At 49.5% G+C, this 16,513-nt stretch overlaps 1 long non-coding RNA gene and 3 other non-coding genes across 4 annotated transcripts; all 4 read right to left on the bottom strand.

The window, feature by feature from the left end:
• Nucleotides 1-8,537: 8,537 nt before the first annotated feature.
• On the bottom strand, nucleotides 8,538-15,070 carry LOC105085011 (uncharacterized). Its single transcript, XR_836760.3, has 7 exons — nucleotides 14,970-15,070; nucleotides 14,200-14,359; nucleotides 13,027-13,088; nucleotides 11,436-11,514; nucleotides 9,846-9,950; nucleotides 8,920-9,014; nucleotides 8,538-8,813 (listed from the first exon to the last, which is right to left on the bottom strand). It is a non-coding gene; the product is annotated as an uncharacterized LOC105085011 (long non-coding RNA).
• LOC116147537 (small nucleolar RNA SNORA71) lies at nucleotides 10,691-10,822 on the bottom strand. Its single transcript, XR_004131098.1, has one exon. It is a non-coding gene; the product is annotated as a small nucleolar RNA SNORA71 (small nucleolar RNA).
• LOC116147533 (small nucleolar RNA SNORA71) lies at nucleotides 12,369-12,501 on the bottom strand. The gene has a single exon (XR_004131094.1). It is a non-coding gene; the product is annotated as a small nucleolar RNA SNORA71 (small nucleolar RNA).
• On the bottom strand, nucleotides 13,536-13,668 carry LOC116147532 (small nucleolar RNA SNORA71). The gene has a single exon (XR_004131093.1). It is a non-coding gene; the product is annotated as a small nucleolar RNA SNORA71 (small nucleolar RNA).
• Nucleotides 15,071-16,513: the final 1,443 nt, after the last annotated feature.

Below are 16,513 nucleotides of genomic sequence, written 5' to 3'. Positions count from 1 at the left end.
GTTACCAAGTAGCAGAGGTTACCTTCAGGCCCCTATTGCTTTGGACTCCTCACTTCCCCCTCTCAGCCGTCACTGGAACAGCTGAAACTTCTGCAAAGAGGGTACTTAGGAACAACATTCTAGTTGGAGAAGGTGGGGCTTGAAGCTGTGTTTGCAAGAACTTTACATGTAAGATTGAGAAAAACTGTCAATATTAACATATCAAAAAGTGGGAGATGTGGGATGGAGGATATAAGGCACCCGCAAGCCACTGCTTACTTCTCCATGTACCCAGATACCCATCAACAGGCACGTGTTTATATAACCAGAGTCAGTGGGAAGAGAGTTTGGGTTTGGGGCAGCAAGGACCGTACCGCTTCCTGGGGTTGGCACTTGTCCTAACAGTGTCCTCTGTCCGGAGCCCTCACCTGCGCCCTACATCTCACCCACTCTGGGTGCTGCTCCCTGCTGAGGTACAGGTGCAGTGGGTCCATCAGAGGAACAAATTCCTGGCCTCAGGATTAGATGCTGTTGGCTGACAGAATGGCCTGACCCTGTTAAAATGGACATCTCCTTAAGAGGTCTTTAAAAAGAGAAGCTAATGATGAACATTTGGGGCTTTGGGAGTCCTGGAATTTGAGTTTCTGCATATGGCTTGGGGTCTCTGTAGCGTCAGGGGAAGACAGCCAAGGGCTTAGACTGTGAGGAGACAGCAAAGTAAGGAGGATCTGCGAGGACCTCACACAATGATTCTTACCAAGGAATCATGAAAACTTCTCTGCCCCATGAGCAGAAAACAGAGATCTGTCCAGGGTAATGAGAATTCCCGAACAAGGGAACCAGGTCAGCAGCCCAGGGAAAGCCTGTTAGGAGGGAAATCATTGGGACAGCTGGGGCAGCCATCAGGATGCCCTGAGCCACTCTGCCTTCCTTCACCCCAGTGGGTGCCAGCTGCAGGCCAGCATCATTGGCGGTGCCTCTCTTTCCCATTTTTATTGTCTACTGCCATATTATATAAGTAACGCATGCTCATGGCAAGAAAAAAATGGAAATTACAAGAGTATTAAAAAAACAAACAAAATCACCCATCACTTTGCCACATAGACTATCACCATTAATAGTTTCATATTTTCTTCCAGTCTTTTTAATACATTTTCATATCATTGGAGATGTACAGTGCATCACTCTTTGTATTCTACTTTTTCCAGTAAGTATTTGTATCATTTCTTCAAGTTATCAAAGTGGCTCAGCAAACATTGTTTTTAACAATGTCACTTCTTAAATCAGAGTGCATGCTTAAAGCCTTAAATCCGCAAGCAGCATATTGCAGAGGAACCCTTGGGTGCCCGGCCCTCAGCAATGTTCCTGCCCATTAAGTACCACACACCCCACTGGGGTAACCTCAGAGAAAGTACCAGCCATGGCATGGGGTGACCCATGCTCCTCTCTTTCTCTGCACAGTAAGCTGAAATTGGAACTGAAGCACTCCAACATCGGTTCCTTCAACGTGAATTGTTTTCCTTCAGCATTTCTTGAATGTCCTCTCCAAGCAGGGCTTCATGGGAAGAAGCTTCATGGATGGGCTCCAGAAGTGACAAGGTTCCAGATAAAGACGCATTGTAGTCTTGCAGGAAATGGGACACCGTGTCTGAAAGTTAACCACCCCAAATAGGGCTACAGGGGCAAAAGGACATGGACATTAAGAGCGTGAGCTTTGGAGGAAAACAGGTCTGGGCTCTTCTACCAGCTCTGCCACTCACTAGATGTGTGACCTTGGGGAAATCACTTAACCTTTCTGAGCCTGTTTTCTTGACTGTAAACTGGGAATAATAATAATAGCATCTACCCCAAATAGGGGCTGTAATATGAGTTGGGGAAATGAATTCAGTAACACACTCTTGACAAAATATCTCACACATAGTAAACTCTCAGTCTGTGTTCACTATTGTAATAACAGTGCCCAGGAGCACAATCCCTTATCCAAAGGACTGATGGGCTGCAGAACCAGGAATTTTTGAGAGGTAATATGGGGCATGTCCCCTATGTCATATAACACTTCCAGCAGGATCCTGGGCTGAATTCCAGAACCAAACACATTACTATTTTTGCAACAAAATTTTAAAACACTCACACAAAGTAGAATAAACAAAACTAAATGGCTCCAGGACAGTTCAGGTCATGTTTTGCCACAAAATGAGCTTGCATGTATTTATAGAGAATGAAATTCCGAGATTTGGGGTTTGGGGGACTGTGACTAAGGGATCAATTGTGTGTGATGGTGACAGTCATGGTCAACCTCTATTCTGTAAATGGGATGACAGCCTGATGTTTCCAGAGTGGGGAGCCAGATGCTTTTCCCTTGGATTCCTGCTTTTATTCATGTCTTACTTGACTACTTTGCTCTGGCCCTTCCTCTGCTCCAGGTGGTGTTGATGGAATCCATCCTCAATGACTATGCACTCCACATCATATACCCAACTCTCAACGGTAAGCATAGCTGCTACTGACTGCCCCATGCAAAAGCTGAATTCTACCCTTTCTGTAGGATTCAGGGTTCATTCATTCATCAACCAGGTAAGCCTCTCTTCTGTGGTGGCTGGGGCAACCCATGATCCTTGCCCGCCTGGAGTTCACACTTTGTTGGGAAGGCAGACGTGTCAATGACAACAATTAGTTAAATGCCACAACAGAAGAAAGCTGCGGGAACTAGGGGGCTGCAGGAGCTAGCAGGAGGCACTGAACATGACTTAGAGGTCACACTAGACTTTCAGGAGGTGAGGGCTAGGTCCCTAAGCACAAGGAGTTGGGTCAAGGGAGGAGGGGAATTCCAAGTGGCACTGTGGAGAGCACCTGGAGTCAGCACCCTGGGTTCTGGTCAGGTTAGGTCACTGACTTGCTGGGTGACCTTGATGGAAGTAGTGTTTGGGAAAGTGGCTGCCTGAGAGCCCAGCAGGCCTCCTCCCGTGCCAGGGCCTTCTCCAACTAGCCTCACCGTCTGCCTTTTACATCCAAGAGAGAAGAGCAGAGAAATTGGCCTGGAAAAGAGAAAAGGGGGGAGATGGTGGTCCTTGGGGATGAGTCCCTGGATATAAATACTGCATGCTCCAGCCCAGGCCACTTTGGATGATAGGTGGAAGAGGGCTCTCCAAGGGGCCAACAGAAGTTCAAGAGGCTGTCCACATCTGCCCACTCCTGAAGAGGCACGTGTCTCAGTGTGCACTGAATCCAACAGCCTGCCACATTTCCAAGTAGCCTGCTCTCATTGGTCAGCTGCAAATCCAATATTCTGCATCTTCACGCCTCCCCAGTCTTCTCTCTCCAGCCTACCTCTCTCTGCTGTTTATCTTCCAGCAAAGTTGGAGGAGGGCTCACCACTCCCTCTGCCAAAGGACATCTACCTCAACAGCTTGGAGTTGCAGGTCCACAAGGTCAGTGAGAAGTGCAGTCTGGGTGGGGGCGCTCTATGACCTCCCAGGCGGCCTGCTTCAGGGCTGGTGGATACTAGGGTAGGCCCTGACCCCCATGAGATCCTGAGCCTAATTTTTATAGGGGAAAAAAAAGTACTTTAGTCTTAAATTTTTGAGTATAAATGAAAGGTTTTGACTATCTGGAATCTTGGCTTGCTATAGAAAAACTCAGTTCCCAATAATTCAGTTCAAACATGTTAACTGAGCACCTACAATGTGCATGGCCTATTAGCCATGTATGGCAGCAAGAGAGGGGTCAGATTAGATGCACCACTTCTGAGTTGATGAGGGGCCCCCTGAAAAGCCCAGAATCTCCTTGGTAGTGTGACAGTCCCCACTGGGCCCCAGCCAGCCTTCCCATCCACAGCAGCAAGGGACAGAGAAAAACTGACTATGCCTTCTAGAAGAAACATATCAAGGGCAGGGATAGGGACAATAATAGGACACTTCACAGTACAAATCTAGAAATACTAGCTTGCCAATGTCTTCACTGTGCATAATAGATTTCTTATTCCAAGGTAGTCTGAACTACATCCTCAAAAATTATGTGAGGGGAGTAAACTCAGGCAGCACCCATGTGTACACTGTTCTCCTGGGAGGAACAAAATTTGCAGGAGGAAAGTTACATTCATGATGTCTTCCAGAAATCAAAAGATCAGGAAATGCAGATAAATTCCTAGGGGCAGGCAGCTGATAGGGACAGTGATTTACAAAAGCCTCCAAGGCCCAAGGGCTTGGTTTTTGCACTGACCTGGTTTTTGGTTCAAGTGCAAACTTGCCTCTTCCGGTAAAGGTTTCCCCTCCAGGAAGCTCCTATCACATGCAGCTCAGAAAATGATCTTTGTCTGTCCTTTCTGCCTTCTGTCTAGAATTTCTTGCTCTTAGTGGCCAACACTGATTAGACTGAAGACTGACGAAGAGTAACTGTGGCTGGAGGAGTGGACAACAGCACAGCTGGACCTGCCCTTACCCTTGTGTGGGTCCAGAGGGCGCAGCCACTCTGCCTCCTCTCCCATGAGTGCCCGCTGTCCCCAGGGACATTGGTCACCAGGAAACCTCTGGCACTTGAAGACACATCTGAGCATGGGACACCTTCCCCACCTATCTCCTCCTTCCTTTCCGGTGTCCCTACATGTTCTTTTTGCAGCTGTCCTCAGCCTTACTCTGGGGAGCTTGCCTGTGGGCCCCTAGAAAAAACTTCCATGAAGGAAAAAGTGTGTGTAGTGTCCAATCACCATGCAGCCCAAAGCATCCTGCTCAACATTACATACATGGAGAACTTTGTACGTGTCACTTGATGCCATGGTTAAGGGAGCAAAAGTCAGACAAGTGGGCTCAAAGCCTTGTCCTGCCACTTCTTTGGTATGTAATACTTATTGAGATGGGACCACAGACCACCCCGCTTCTAGACAGGTTACACATTTATTCAATAAAACTTGATTTCAATTTTCTGATAATTCGCCTGCCTTGGCTTCTGTCTCTGAGCCTGGTGTTGTGGGAGGAGAAATCAAAGAGTGAGAAAAACACATGGTCTCTGCCTTTATCAAACTTAAAGCTGAAAACAGGAGCCAGCACTTTTTCCTGTAAAGGGCCAGAGAGCAAATCTTTTTTAGTCTTTGCCTCACAGATTGTCTTGGTTGTAACTACTCAACACTGAGAGCAGCCAGACAGTAAATGAGTGTACAGTAACAGGCAGCAGGTCAGATCTAAGCAGTGGGTCATAGTGTGACAACCTCTGGTCTAAAAGAATAATCCACCAAGAATACATGGGGTTTACACCTTAAATGCTAGTTTACAATTAAGGAATTCACTAATGTAGCACGCATGGTTACAAGAGTGATAAAGGGCATAGACTTGGGGCAAGTCTGATCTGCTTTAGAATTGTAGCTCCATCACCTCTTTGCTCTCTTAGCAATTTACTAAACCTCTCCAAACCCCAGATCGTTCAGTTTAAAAACAGCACAAGAAGTGGCCAATCACCATGTCACCATGAGTCACTCCTCTCTCCCACCCTGATTACATTGGTTGGAGATGTTCAGTCTTACTACCTTAGTGTGGCTAAATGCTCCAATCTTAAACCAACATTGATGGGAAATTTTAAAGGCCTGACCAATGATGTTTCTCATACATGTCCTGCCTACAACTGAATTCTGACAAAACCATGGAGTCTGAAGCCAGAGCCTCAGGGTCCCCTTTACTCTCCTCCAAAAGGACTGCATTCAGTTGTCCCTAACAATGAGATCTACGTTTTGGTCATTATGTCTATTCAAGGATGGATCAAAACCTCTTCTCAAGCCAGATTTAACAGGGACCAAAATAGTTCATGTTGCCACAGGCAAACAAATACAATCTTGCTTGACGCTTTCTAGAAATGTGTTCATTTTGATGGTTTAAATTTTTATAGGCAAAAAGTAATCTGTATTATTCTAACTTTTTAATCCCAGCTGTCCTACGACCTTTTCCCTTCCTGAAATTATTTTTCATCAGTTTCATGACTTTTCAAAGAAACAACTTTTAGCCATGTTGATCTTCATTCCTGTATTTTTATCTTCTGCTTTAGTTTCTGCTAATTTTTATTCTCATTACTTCTACTTTTTCTATTAAATTTCAGCCTTTCTTCTAATGTGAGCATGTGAGGCATAAACTTCTCCTTCAGAATTACTTTAGCTGCATCCCACAAGAGTTGGCATGTAGAAATTTTCATTATCATTATCTAATTCCTCTTATGGTTTCATCTTCTATGAATTATTTTTAAATGCTGTAAATTTCCCAAACACGAATTTGTTTTCAAACCTGGTTCTGTTATTATCCTTAATAATACTGCAGTCTGTATGACTTGTTTTGTAACCTAGAACATAAGAAGTATTTGTAAATGCTCCTCAGATGCTTGAGAAAAGCATGTATCCTCTAATTTAGGGGTATGCTTCTAAATACCTAATAATCATTGCATTAAACAAAACATAAGATGTAAAAGGAGGGGAACTATTTTTGGCTTTTCTGGAAACTTCAGCATTGTAGGCTACACCCTGAAAGCCTCAAGACCAAAAATATATATATACACATACACATCAATATTGAAGAGGAACCTTCAGTAAATAATTGCTGAATTTTCTGAAGCCACACTCTACCCTGGCTTCCACATACATCGGTCTGTTTGATCCTTACCTCACCATATTCCTAGAGAGTATAGTTATTTTACAAGAGGAAACTGAGATCAGATGATGGAAACTCACATTGTCACCCAGCGGGACTATACGCAGGCCGGTGATTCCAAAGCCAGCGATCTCACACGCCCTCCAGGCTGCTGCCCCCGCCTTACCCACCCTACACTTCACCACTGCCCTGATCAGCAGGGAGGGAGCACCAGGTCCACCAGCCCTCTGTGGACTCCTCAGATGACAGCCTTTCCGTAGAGGTGTTCCAGCAACTTTTTCATGGAATTAGCCTTGAATTCCTCATCTTCTAGTCCAGTGCTCCCACACTGCTTATAGTGACAGGTCTCCGGATCTGCACCAGCCGCCGCAGCAGGCTACTTGTGGCCATCAGGCACTCGGAACACGGCTGGTTTAACAGAAGACCTGGATTTTAAAGTTTCATTTAAATCAGTTTAAACAGCGACACATGGCTACTGAGGACCACAGTGGACAGCAGTTCTGAATAAGCTCCAGGAAGCACCTATCACTTCTGTTCAGAGCTGTAACCCCAACATCCACAGCAGCGCCCAGCAGCAGTGCACGTCCCATGATATTTGGTCTTTGAACACATTATCCTTATATTTGTTGGCGATCCCCTTAAGGGCACAAACTGTTTCATTCACCACTGTACCCGTATTTCTAGTATACTGTCCTGTTCACTTTTAAAATGCTTGTTTTTTTTAAATGAGTGAAACTTCACTGTCCAGCTCTCCATTCTGCTCTGAAATTTCCCCAGATGCCTGACCAAGGCCCTCTAGTTTCCCAGCAAGGATCTTTGACCTTAAGTCTGGGTCGCTTTGGTTGCAAAGCTCTTCTCAGATTTCCTCAGGCCATGCAGACCTGGGAAGGCTCCTGCTTCGCCCACTGCAGTGGAGCAGGGCAGCGTGACAATGTGGTGTCCAGTGTTAAGTACTGGCCAGTGCTCTGTGGCAGCCCCTGCATAACAGCAAACATTACCGCCGTCACGGCAGTCTCTAGGTCACCCAGACCCCTTCTCTTGGCGGCCTTCCAGGTGGCTATAACCAGACCCAGCCGACTAAAAGTCGGATAGCCCTCAGAACAAAACCGAAAAAGGACTTCTGACTTTTGGATGCCTCTGCCAGGAACCGGCTGGCAGAGTGGGGCATTCAGCTGTGAAGAACACCTGCCCCTGCAGAGGGTGGTCCCAGCAGCGCAGGCCTCACAGCCTGAATCCTGCCTCAGCTCACCCAAGGTGGTTTCAATTCCAAATGCAGAACTAGACAATTAACTCCAGCCTTTCATCACAGCCTGTGGGACCTCATGTAGACCCCTCCACCTAAAACACGAGGATTAAAAATTTCACACTCGCTTGTCCTTGGAACATGATCACATTGTTACAATCATTGATTTCTCTCTCTAAAAGCCCAACCTTGACGACACTCCCAAGGTCCACCAGTAGCAGCTTCACGGTCACCATTCCCCCCAATTCAGTAACCTGTCCTCTCGAGTTCACCCCATGTTATTTCACACCCCGGATACGTTGACCAACTTGTTCCTACTTTGCAAACTAGGCCAGCTAGTTACGCAATCAGGTACTTACTCAGGAGCCAGGTCCCAGAACCCCAGGCCCTCTCAGCTTCCCCAAAGACGACAGCACCGTCACTCCGGTCCACCCTGTCACCCACCACCCTTCCTAGGCCCTGGCCTGACTGTTCCTCATCATCCTCAACTCTCACAGGTCCTAACCCGAGCCAACTGCCAGCACCTGCTCACCTCCCGTCCTAACTGAACACCTCACACAGCGCACGCACCGAGCCTCCGGGGCAGGACAGGGAAGGCCCTGGGCGTGCAGGTGGGAGCTGACCCGTGACTCACTTTCCCCCTGCCCAGCCTCCCTTCTACGTGGCTTGTTACTGACTTAAAACACAGACCAGGCGAATATGTACAGTTTATTGGGTGGGTGGGCAGAGGGGAAGCAATGAGCAGCAGGCAAAAACTTGTTCACTGAAGTCATCCAGGTGGGTAGAACTTGCCCTCCCTGCCTGCGGCCCTCCAAGGGAGAGCCAGATGAAGTGGACCCTGAGCCCCAGGCCCAGCACTAAGCGGAGTGAACAGAACCATGAGCAGGTGGCAAGGAGCTCTGGGGAAGCTTCCAGCAGGGACCTCATTCTCCATGCTCTGCGCCTCAGGTGTCCATGAACAACAGGAGAATCTAAAATAAAAGACAGGCGAGACCAATGGTTGGGAGTTCCCATCTGCATAAACGTGACCCAGCCAGCCCTCTAGCGTCAGGTTCCCAGCCCTTGGCATTAAGTCACCTTTGCTGAAGAAATACCAGCAATCCCAGATCCCAAGTCATCCTGAAGGTCACTGACTCATGGCCCTGGCACTTCCTTCTGGATCTGAAGCTGACCTGGGCGGGAGAAGAAGCGCACAAACGTTTAGTCTCCAGCATCACCTTCTCCCCAAGTAACATCACTGAGAGGGTCCCAAACGACCAGGCCCAAGCTCCCAGCTTATGCAAGCCAAACTAGACATCACCAGAATAAACAGGGCGACAGAGGAACAACATCTCAAAACTCCAGCTTTTAACCACTGCCCTCAGGAGCTTTCCCCTCATACTATCATTACTTCTCTGCCCAGCCTGTCCCAAGGCCCCAGTAGCTGTCATCTTATTCTGCAAAGACCACTTAAATAACCCAAACAAGAAAGGCAAATGAAAGATAAACTTCCAGCAAGATCGTTAGGTGCCCAGATCACTGAAGATCAAGACTGCCAGGCCCACTGAAGGATAAATGAGAAAACATCATTAATGCTTGAAGACATTACCCAAGTGAACCCCAACTCAACACATAGGACTCTATACCTACAGGTTTAAAGTACCGGGTCTGGGAAGGGGAAAAGATAAATGGTCCTTTCAAATGGTCACCATTGGCCAGGCTCGCTGAGGAGCCCCAGGACCAGGACCTAGGCTGTGGGACAGGACGAGCCTCTGATGCAAAAGGGGAAGAGGGCAGGTTTGAAAGACAAGGGAAACCTCAGATTTACTAGATGGCTATCAAGTACCAGGTGGCTCACAAATTCTACTCTTACTACCTTTGCATCCCACGGGATGGGAACAAAAACGTCCGGCAAAACGGGATCCCATCCTCAAATACGAGAGCTGAGTGTAGACGGAAGAGAACTAGACAAGAGCCCTCAGACCAAAAGTACAAGAAGAGCGGGACAGATACCTTGACCTCACCTGTTATGTGGGAGCCAGACATCCCTCTCAGGGGCATCAGGCTGCATCTTCAGACTTCCTAAGTGACGGCACCACTGCAGGGTCTCTGCCTCCCATGGGACATGTCTGCAGCACAGGAGGCAGAAGGTCAGCCCATGTGTCGATGGCTGACTACAGGGTTAGGGCCCCTGTCAGCCAAATAATATTCTCACTAACGTGAACCAGAAAGCAAAGCTGGGGAGCCTTGAGTCTACAAATGCAGATTCACAGAACCACAGGCTTGGAAATTTCTTCTCTAGTGAACCCCCAGGGCCACCCTTTTAAAGAGAACCCAAAAAAACACAGATTAAAAGGAGAGCTACGAAGAGGTTGGTCCGTCAAAGCTCTCTTCTCTCATGAGTGACTGATTCCTCGGGTTTCTGGTAGACTGTGACAAATGGAAACTTCTTTATTGATTCAGAATTGACAGAACTCATCTATGCCCCTTTATCCGGCCTCCACCTTTATTTCCTTTCTCCATATATTCTACACCATAGCAGCTCCTGGAGATTGTGCTCGAGAAAGAGTAAAAGAGCAAAGGGAACACACAAACGAGCATGCAAGTCACAGCTGTCATGAATAATCCTTATGGACTCCCTTCCACTCCTGTAAATTCATGAAGGAGAGCCCATGAATCAGTTCCCACACACATCCTTCAGCACTACCTGAACTTACCCCATTTATAGACTGGTTTCTGTCAAGAGGCTCCTTAACTTCAAAGACAAAGTGAACCCCTGCAGTTCTGGGGGCTAGCCCGGTCACCATATCACAGTGGGGCCCGCAAAGGCCCGAGCTCTGAAGGGACTGGCAGGAGAAAGAAAAGCTAGTGTTGGAAAGCTCCAGGGTTTGGAAGGGACCGCTGGGCCCTTCAAACACAGGGAAATGTCTTTCAGCAATTCCTCTCCCTGCACTATCAATGACCAGGGCACAGGCAGCCCGCGATCACTTTCGATGCAGGAACAAAAAAGGACAGAAAGAGCCAGGAAGGACGGGAGGCTGGTGACAGGGGCCCGGGCAACAGCCTAAGTTAGGGAGAACGCCCGGCCAAGGAGAGAACCAGCAGCTTCTGCTGTATCTTCCAAAGACTCCATAAAACCTCCGTCCCAGGCAGGGGGAGTCAAAACACTTGTGGCATAAAATTCTAAAAATGCCTTTGGGCTGAAAAAGATCAGGCTCATGTGGTCATGACACCACCATGAAAAATTTTTTAAAAACCTTCACTGCTATCCCAGCTTTGCTTTTCAGATAAAGAAGTGATGTTTGAGATGGGGTCACAGAGCTAGCTAGGTTCAGAGGCCTGGACCAGAGTCTCTGGTGCCTAAATCCACATGCTTTCCATCACAGCAGCACTCGGAAGGCAGATGCCCCGGGAGATTACCCAAGCAGACTTTGAGAGGCCCCTCCACTGAAGCATACAAGGGACTGTCCCACAGCAGGGACACAACTGGAAACTCACAGGATGCCACTGTCAACTCACTTCCCCTTACATGAGAACTCAAGCCCCAAAGAACATGTATCTGACTTTGCAGATGCAAAAACACAAAATTCCAGGGAATGGTCCAAGAACCTTACCTGGGGCCCCAGGGTCCAGCGCCTGGCTGACATGAAGATTACGCCTCCCACGGCACCTCTGTGCAACACACCAACCCATCTGCAAGAGAAATGGCCATGAACGGGCATCCACGGCAGGCCCTGGTGGACACAGAACACTTAGCATAGTGACTGGCAGATTTGAGCACCTACAATGCAGGCTGTTACAGTGTTACTTGAATGGCCAGGCTGTCTTAGGAATAAGGACAACTTAACTCTAGGAAGGGTGTGAAGCTTACCTGTGACAGGAGTAACACCCACATTATCCTATGTGCCAACCGTAATCAACTTGTTGCTAATCAAGGCCGAGGCCAGGTTGTGGAGAGCACGCCATGGCTGACTGGCAGCCCACCTAGCGTAAGGGCTCCTCACATATATACTCTCAACTAGACTGTGCTTTGTCCAGGGTTATCAATAGAAAATCACCAATGACAGGGGGCCCTGCCCAGGGCCAGGATTAAAGGCAGCCTCTAATAAGTCTGCCTTTCATTAGAGACACAACACTTCCAGTGGGAGAAAAGACTGCCTCAGGCCAGCAGGCTGGCTGGCTGGGCATGGTTCCCCTGACACTCTGCAGTGGAGTCCACGGACTACGTGTCAGCAATCAGACACCACGCAAAACAGGATGGAGGCACTGCCCTCAGGATAACAGCACAAGAGGCTTGATAAGGAAATTAGCAACTTCCAGGTGTGATTAGTGCTGGGAGGTGAGGCTGAGGATGTGGAAACGGGTGCAGTGGGGAGGCAGAGAAAGCTTCCGGGGGGGAGACCTAGGAGGAGATGACCCCCTGTGGTGGCTCCTCCGCCAGGCCATAAACAAACCTGCGAGGCAGAGCCCAGCCTGGGGAAAAAGGCACTCAGTGACCACACGGCACAGTTACCAAGAAGTAATACAAACTGGTGGGAAGAAAGACATGTATGAAAGCTCCAGAGTTCAGAAGGGACAGGATGGACCCTCCAAACACGGGGAAACGCTTTCAGCAATTCCTCTCCCTGCACTATCAATGACCAGGGCACAGGCAGCCCGCGATCACTTTCGAATGCAGGGGCAAAAAAGGGCAATGAGTGAGCCAAGAGGGGAGGTCACTGCCAGCATCCTGGAAAATGGCCCAAATAGGGCCTGACCAGCAGACAGGTCACTGACCAGACTTATCGCTAAGATGACGGAGCTACCCTGCATATCCAGAGATGACTTACCAGTCCCGGCTGAGTCAAGAGAAAGACTCATAGCACAAATACTGAGACTCCTTGGGCTCTCACAGAATGAGTGTGAGAGCTTCCAGTATTGAACATGTGACAGGATGCTCACTCAGGCTCACAGAAACGCACTCAGCTGGCCACTGGATGTAAATCTAGGTTTGACTCTAAAATGCAGTCCTCTGTCCACTCAACACCACAGCAGCCTTCATCAGGGGCTCTCACAAGCAGAAGCAGGCCCAGGCCTCAGCCTGTTCCAAGGCACCAGGCCGAGGACACCAGGAAGCAGCCTCCCCTGCACTCTCTCCCCACACCCGATCACCCAGCACCTCCAGCCTCGCAGCCTGCCCGGAACTCAAGCCAGGACACCACTCACCTGAGACTCAGTCCAGGCTCCCCTGATGACACCCCTCATGCAACAGCAGCCACGTGGCAGTCCTGCAGGGGCGAGAAACCAGCACATGACCAGCCCATGCAGTAGGAAACCAGGGAAGGATCCTTCTCAAGCAATGAAGGCACTACAGCCTGACTCCCTCCATCCTCAGACTACCTCATGCTTGGTCACTGCCAGTCACTTAAGGCTGTCCTGTTAGGGAGGGACAAGTATGAATCCCCTGAACAGAAAAAAAAAAAAAAAAAAAACCTTGCAAATTTTCCTTTGCCCAATGGTCAGGACATGGGCAGCCTGTAATCACCTCAAACACCAGCAGAAAAGGACACAGGGCTGCTGAAATTGAATGCCAGGGTCAGAAGACCACAGCTGTGGCGTAACCTACTCTCATTCTTTTTTAAAGCCTCACAGAAACCAGCAGTAAGCCAGGCACAGAGGGCACTCACAGACACCGAGTGCCAGGAGGCATCTGAGAGGTGGGGGGAGGAAGGAGGTGTGGGAAAGCTCCAGAGTTTGGAAGGGACAGGATGGACCCTCCAAACACGGGGAAACGCTTTCAGCGATTCCTCTCCCTGCACTATCAATGACCAGGGCACAGGCAGCCCGCGATCACTTTCGAATGCAGGGGCAGAAAACGGCAGAAGGGGAGCCAGGCAGAGGAGCCCATGTGAGCAGCCGGCGATCTGCCCAGGCAGGAAAAAGCTGCCCAGCCAAGCCCGCGACCCCCAGCACTATCATCTCCTCATAGAGATTCCATCTCCCCTCATTAAAAGAGGCCACAGCAAGACCAATTTCAGATTAAAACGCCTCAATTGTTCATCCACCCTACAGATATCAACTGAGGATCTACTATGTGCCAGCCACTGTGGGTTCAAAAACAGAAAAACACACACCAGGCCTCTGTCCTCCCAGAGCACGTGCCCCTCCCATCCCGGAAAGTAAAGCTCAGCCAAGATTCCACCGCTAACGAAGGGCTGAGTCACGATCTGAACCCAGGCCTTTCTGGACCCCAAACCCAGCCCCATCCTCCTGAACAAGGGCTTTGCAAGACACCTCCCAGAACCCCTTTCCCCCTCCCAGCCCCAGGACCACCCTCTCTGCCGTGGGGCCCGCAGGAAACAGCCCCAGTTCAAGGTCCCCAGGAGCAGCAGCACTTACCCAGGGGACAGCCTCAGCCCCTGCACACAGTGGGGGTGCATCAGGCAGGGCGGGTCAGGGACCCGCAGGACAGAAGGGGGCGCTGGCTGAGGCAGGCCCAGCAAAGCCGTCCGAGGGAGGGTCTTCATCTGTCTCCGACGCAGCCGGGAGCTCGCGAGGCCTAGGCAGGGAAAGCGTGGGAAAGGGCTTGAGCGCAAAGCAGGGGGGCAGGGAGCCAGACTCGGCCTTCTGGGGCGCTGGGGGGGGGGGGCCGTCCTCATTTAAAGCTCAAACAACCCGTCCGTAAAATGGAGGTTTGAACGCTTTCCTTTAAAGGTTATTGAGAAAAACAGGCTAACGGTCACGAGAACACTTGGTCTGTAACCGACTGGCGGCTTTGGGGGATGAAACGCTGGAGTCGGAGGTGATGGGCAGGGAGAGTCAGGGGGTTCTGGCGCCCCTCGGGCCGGGTTCACACGTGCTCCGCACGACCCCCTCCGGGACCTCAGGCCCACGCGTCTCTCGCCCTCAGCGGGCACAAGTCTCCCCACGGGCGGGTGAGGCCGGGGGACCCGACGCTCCGAAGCAGCGCCGGCCGGTGGCGCGGGACCTGGAGGCCACTTTGTCGAGGACACGAGCCCCGAGAAGTCCACACCTGGCGGCAGGAGCGGGCCTGGGCTCAGAGCCGACCTGCGGCCGGCGCTCGCCATCTACTGGGGCCTCAGTTTCCGCTTATAACAGGGGTAGTAAGAAGCAGACCACGTGCCCAGAGCTCCCCTCAGGGGACTCACCCGGGCACCGAGACAGCGCGGATGTCCGTGGATGTCGGGTGGTAGCGTGGATCCGCGCGGAACTGCAACCACACTAAGGGAACCTGCCGCACCTGCGCGGCGCCGGCGGAAATGCAGCTGAGGCGCGCCGTGTGGCCTAGAGCGGCGTCGCTCGGGGCGGAGCCCGCGCAAGCGGTCCTGCGGCGCCTCCTCGTGGAGTGGAGCCTAAATTCGGCGTCTTGATGACTCGGAGAAATTTCCAACAGTAGTCTGAAATTTTAGAAGTAGTATTCCCTCACCGGTTTTGCTTTTCAGTATGTTCTGTTTGCTGTCACTGATTAATCTGGAGGGATGTTTACTCTTCCACCCACAGTGAGAAACTGTTAATAGAGCTTATGTGACTTGTGCCGAGTTTGGACAATAGGGATCTTGTCTGATCGACCATTATATTCAGAGCACTTAGCTAGTGGCTGACACAGTTGAACAAATGAATGAATTCTGGCCATATGTTTATTTGGACGTTGCCAGACTAAAATATTGTTCCAATGACCTGAAACTGGAACGTGAGGGGGACAAGGAGATAAGCCTAGAGAGGTGGGCAGGTGCTTTGCAAAAGCTTTGTCCTCAAAGTAAACTGAGGCCTTGAAGCCAAGGGATTTCGTCAGATTTGCATTTCAGGTACCCAAACAGATCTGCATTGTGCCAGAGAAGACTGTCAGAGGTCCCCAACGGCACTGCAAGAAAGGCTCAGAGACCCTAATTTCACAAGCAGTAACACTGCCTGCATCCTGGGCTAGGTGAATCTCTTGGACCCGAGGCAACCCTGCCACTAACCTGGCCCACATTCTTTTTTTTTTTTTTAACTTTTTTGAAATCGAAGTATAATCAGCTTATAATGTTGTGTCAATTTCAGCATGTTTCAGCCATAATGTACAGACATATATTTCATATTCTCTTTCATTATAGATTATTACAAGATATTGAATATAGTTCCCTGTGCTATACAGTAGAAACTTGCTGTTTATCTATTGGCCTGTGAAGGAAAAGCTGGGCTGGTCTGAAAAGATAACTCACAGGTCTAGGAATGTGAGGGAGAGGCTGGGCTGGGCTAACAAGTCTAAGTATTGGAATACTGATCTGAGTTCTGCTGGACTAACTTGTAAATCTAAGTTAATTAGTGTTGGTTTGCTGTTTATGTTTTTTGCTAGCCAGCTGGATTTTCAAAGATACATATCTGGCTTTGGAATGTTGGTTTGCTGCCTCCCCGCCTCCACTTTTGTGATGATGATGTTGCTAAAGTTTTCCATGCCTATTGGCCGAATACCCCAAGCTTGTACTTTACCCTATAAAACCTCATGTGCACATCTTGAATGTGCTCAGAGCTTCGGTGCAGAAGCCCCTCTGAGCCCGCCGGCGTAATACATCTGAGTACTCCAACCCTCCGAGTGGTGCTTGTTTCTTGACTGGCCTGTCGTTTCCGTAACAGTCCCACATTCTGAAGTTCAAACAACCCACCGTTGTGTCTGAGGAAAAGTCTCCCCACTTCAGATTCCTGGTGCTCACTG

The sequence above is a fragment of the Camelus dromedarius genome, chromosome 18, assembly GCF_036321535.1.
Source record: "Camelus dromedarius isolate mCamDro1 chromosome 18, mCamDro1.pat, whole genome shotgun sequence".
NCBI lineage: Eukaryota > Metazoa > Chordata > Mammalia > Artiodactyla > Camelidae > Camelus > Camelus dromedarius.
Note: the sequence above shows the minus strand (reverse complement) of the source record. Positions and strands in the feature narration are given on the sequence as shown.